The sequence below is a fragment of the Schistocerca piceifrons genome, unplaced genomic scaffold (genome assembly GCF_021461385.2).
Source record: "Schistocerca piceifrons isolate TAMUIC-IGC-003096 unplaced genomic scaffold, iqSchPice1.1 HiC_scaffold_1012, whole genome shotgun sequence".
NCBI lineage: Eukaryota > Metazoa > Arthropoda > Insecta > Orthoptera > Acrididae > Schistocerca > Schistocerca piceifrons.
The window spans coordinates 15,001-20,000 of NW_025726811.1; the positions used below are offsets into that span (position 1 = coordinate 15,001).

Below are 5,000 nucleotides of genomic sequence, written 5' to 3' on the forward strand. Positions count from 1 at the left end.
GGAGACCATTCCTAGTGCCTGGTTGACTGCGTCATCTATAGATTTACCTGGTCGGAAACCATACTGGCACTGGTGAAGGCCGAGAAGCTCCCTGTGGTCGCGTAAGCGTCCACATAAGAGTCGTTCCTGGACCTTCCCCATAGTGTTCAGCAAACATATTGGGCGGTAGCTCTTCGCAAATTTCGGATCTCTATCCTCCCCCTTTTTGATAATAATTGCCTCAGCAACCTTCCACACCTTTGGTACCCTTCCTTGCAGGAGACACTCATTCAGCAAGGCTGTCAAATACGGTACAATTAGCATTTTAAGGTTCTGTAATGTTTCTGTAGTTATTTTATCTATTCCAGGAGATTTATTTTTCTTCAAGGAATCAATGGCATTGCCCACCTCCTCCTGTGCAAACGGAATAACCACACCCTCATCTGGATAGTCTTCTTCCATTTTTAGTCTCAAAAGCGACTGGTATTCATTATCAGAATTTGGATTATCACTTGGTAGCAGTGCTTCCAATAAGTAGTGAGCTGAGTCCCGCCAACCTATTGTTGTAGTTCCATCCGGCTTCTGGAGTGTAGACATGATAAGTGGTGTCTTAATTTTTTCACTAATAATCTTATATGGCAGTCCCCATACATTTGTTTCAAATTGTCTTTTAACAAAGTTTTCCCAGTGCTTTATTCTGGTATTTATTAGTTCTTGTTTATAGTTTGCTTTCAGTTCTCTGTAGTTTTGCAGCCTTCTTTGTCTCTCTCTATCACCCAGTGCCCTTTGATATGCTCTTCGAGCACGTCGTACACATCTTCTCAATTCTGTTAATGTGGAGCTCCAAGGGACCCTTGACTGACGAAAATAGGATCGTCTAGGTATGAAGGAATTCATGAGATTTTGAATTTGGTTCTGTATCGTTTCAGCCGCCTCATCAATATCAAAACCATTTCCTCTTGGTACTTGTAGCTGTAACTCTTCCCTCATACCTTCCCAATCAGCTCTCTTAAAATCAAAAATGGTTCCAGAAAAATCTTCATTTCTATTCATGTCAGATGTCCTTGTTATTTGGAATGTAATCATATTGTGATCGCTTACCGTTACCCTATTCAACACCTGCCAGCCTTGTATCCTACTTAAAACACTTTCGCTAGCCAACGTCACATCTATATTCGATTTAGCGCCTGCTCTATTTTGATATGTATATGGGAAGCCGGGCCTATTCATCACTATTAAATTGAGTTCCCCAATTGCATCCTGCAATTCCACTCCTCTCTCATCAGTCTCTATGCTATTCCAAAGTATCGATTTCGCATTGGCATCTATTGTGAAGATATGGAATCTATTCCCTCCAACCTCTTTGGCTCTTTTCAATCTATCTATGTATGGTTGTATCTCATGTGCATACTGAAAATATGAATTAGTAAGTAAGAATACTCCCTCGGGTGTTGTTAACTCCACTGTGATGGAATGCTCGTCATTTACCTGAGAGATTGCTGTAAGCAAAATCTCCCTTTTTAATACCACAGTAACCGTCATAGGATTTTCTCCACACATGATTGCCCTAGCACTAACTGGACTATGAACAAGCTTACCATTTTTGGTATACGGTTCTTGAATGCATAAAACATCCAAACTTCGATCCTCTGCAACCTTCCAGATCTCGGACATGACTGTGATACTACGCATTGCATTAATCTGAGCAACTCTTATCCCAGAAATCCTATTTGACATTAAGGTTGTCGAATATGGTTGTAGAACTTAACTCCAGTCTTGTCATACTCATAAACGGTTCTTCCATAACATTCCACAAACTCTCTGTAAAGATCTTCTTTATTAAATTTTTCGCTACGTCGAGTATATGCACGATTAAGTAATTCGCTTAATTCTTCCATATCTGTAGGCAAGTTATTACATCGCAGAAACAATCTATCCGCAGTTCCTGGATATGGAAAACCAATGGTCTTCCCTTTTGGATGTCCTTCTCTGATAATATGCCTAAGGGCTACAACAAGAACACTCATATCTTCCAACCTAGAGAGCCTATAATTCTCTTCCAGATCTGAATATATTAGATAAGGGTCTATTTGTTTTGTATCGCTATCCTTGTCACTATCCTTAGTCTTATCACTATCCTTATCACTGAACGACATCTGAGTACTTTCACTCTCTGCAGTAGTGGTCTGAGTGCTGATTGACTTCATTAGGGGCTTATCACAACTTCCATAGTCATTTCTACTTTTCCCTTTCAGCTTAGATTTAATCTTTGAGAGAATTCCTCGATTTCCTGAACCTATATCACTACTACTTTTCCCATATAATAGGGTGTGGCTAATTGGTTTCTCCTGTTGAAAAGGAGGAGACTCGCTGGATACGCTGGAGGTAACAACACTGTCCTGTAAGGGAAGAAAAGATTCATTTTCCTGTTGAGAAGGAGGAGACTCACTGGATACACTAAAGGTAGCAACACTGTCCTGTAAGGGAAGAGAAGATTCATTCTCCTGTTGAGAAGGAGGGGACTCACTGGATACACCGGAGATAACAACACTGTCCTGTAGGTGAAGTGAAAATTCAGTCTCCCGTGACACCAAGGATACACATGTCTCCATACTTTCTATGTTTTTTAAATCTATTGCTTCTGTGGCTGCATTTTCATTCCCTCGTTGCTTAAAACCTCTAGTATTCCCTATTATATTTGTGTCTGAGGAACTTTGTTGTTGCATGGTACCAAAAGTTTGTCTCTTGTTACGTAGCATGTTCCTCCACTCCATCGCCCTGCGCCAGTTCCGTAGCCTCGTTGAAGGAGGCTTACGTTTCTTACTCCTCAAATTGTTATCAGCTCTTTGTAGATAGGGACAGCGGGAATCTCGTTAATCCATTCATGCGCGTCACTAATTAGATGACGAGGCATTTGGCTACCTTAAGAGAGTCATAGTTACTCCCGCCGTTTACCCGCGCTTGCTTGAATTTCTTCACGTTGACATTCAGAGCACTGGGCAGAAATCACATTGCGTCAACACCCGCTAGGGCCATCGCAATGCTTTGTTTTAATTAGACAGTCGGATTCCCCCAGTCCGTGCCAGTTCTGAGTTGATCGTTGAATGGCGGCCGAAGAGAATCCGCGCACCCGCGCGCCCCCGGAGGAGCACGCTAAGGCGGACGCGGCCTCGCAGCAAGGAAGATCCGTGGGAGGCCAAGGCACGGGACCGAGCTCGGATCCTGCACGCAGGTTGAAGCACCGGGGCGCGAACGCCGCGCAGGCGCGCGCATCCTGCACCGCCGGCCAGCACGAGGCCGACCAACGGCGAGAGCAGACCACGCCCGCGCTAAACGCCCGCACTTACCGGCACCCCTACGGCACTCACCTCGCCCAGGCCCGGCACGTTAGCGCTGACCCACTTCCCGACCAAGCCCGACACGCCCCGATCCTCAGAGCCAATCCTTATCCCGAAGTTACGGATCCAATTTGCCGACTTCCCTTACCTACATTATTCTATCGACTAGAGGCTCTTCACCTTGGAGACCTGCTGCGGATATGGGTACGAACCGGCGCGACACCTCCACGTGGCCCTCTCCCGGATTTTCAAGGTCCGAGGGGAAGATCGGGACACCGCCGCAACTGCGGTGCTCTTCGCGTTCCAAACCCTATCTCCCTGCTAGAGGATTCCAGGGAACTCGAACGCTCATGCAGAAAAGAAAACTCTTCCCCGATCTCCCGACGGCGTCTCCGGGTCCTTTTGGGTTACCCCGACGAGCATCTCTAAAAGAGGGGCCCGACTTGTATCGGTTCCGCTGCCGGGTTCCGGAATAGGAACCGGATTCCCTTTCGCCCAACGGGGGCCAGCACAAAGCGCATCATGCTATGACGGCCCCCATCAACATCGGATTTCTCCTAGGGCTTAGGATCGACTGACTCGTGTGCAACGGCTGTTCACACGAAACCCTTCTCCGCGTCAGCCCTCCAGGGCCTCGCTGGAGTATTTGCTACTACCACCAAGATCTGCACCGACGGCGGCTCCAGGCAGGCTCACGCCCAGACCCTTCTGCGCCCACCGCCGCGACCCTCCTACTCGTCAGGGCTTCGCGGCCGGCCGCAAGGACCGGCCATGACTGCCAGACTGACGGCCGAGTATAGGCACGACGCTTCAGCGCCATCCATTTTCAGGGCTAGTTGCTTCGGCAGGTGAGTTGTTACACACTCCTTAGCGGATTCCGACTTCCATGGCCACCGTCCTGCTGTCTTAAGCAACCAACGCCTTTCATGGTTTCCCATGAGCGTCGATTCGGGCGCCTTAACTCGGCGTTTGGTTCATCCCACAGCGCCAGTTCTGCTTACCAAAAGTGGCCCACTTGGCACTCCGATCCGAGTCGTTTGCTCGCGGCTTCAGCATATCAAGCAAGCCGGAGATCTCACCCATTTAAAGTTTGAGAATAGGTTGAGGTCGTTTCGGCCCCAAGGCCTCTAATCATTCGCTTTACCGGATGAGACTCGTACGAGCACCAGCTATCCTGAGGGAAACTTCGGAGGGAACCAGCTACTAGATGGTTCGATTAGTCTTTCACCCCTATACCCAGCTCCGACGATCGATTTGCACGTCAGAATCGCTACGGACCTCCATCAGGGTTTCCCCTGACTTCGTCCTGGCCAGGCATAGTTCACCATCTTTCGGGTCCCAACGTGTACGCTCTAGGTGCGCCTCACCTCGCAATGAGGACGAGACGCCCCGGGAGTGCGGAGGCCGCCGCCCCGTGAAGGGCGGGGAAGCCCCATCCTCCCTCGGCCCGCGCAAGGCGAGACCTTCACTTTCATTACGCCTTTAGGTTTCGTACAGCCCAATGACTCGCGCACATGTTAGACTCCTTGGTCCGTGTTTCAAGACGGGTCGTGAAATTGTCCAAAGCTGAAGCGCCGCTGACGGGAGCGATTATTCCGCCCGAGAGCATCCCGAGCCAACAGCGGCGCGGGTCCGGGGCCGGGCCAGGTAGGTCCGTCATCCGGGAAGAACCGCGCGCGCTTG

At 48.8% G+C, this 5,000-nt stretch overlaps 1 pseudogene; it reads right to left on the reverse strand.

Moving 5' to 3' along the window:
• Positions 1-2,504: 2,504 nt before the first annotated feature.
• Positions 2,505-5,000, reverse strand: part of LOC124724783 — a 3,281-nt pseudogene continuing 785 nt past the window's right edge.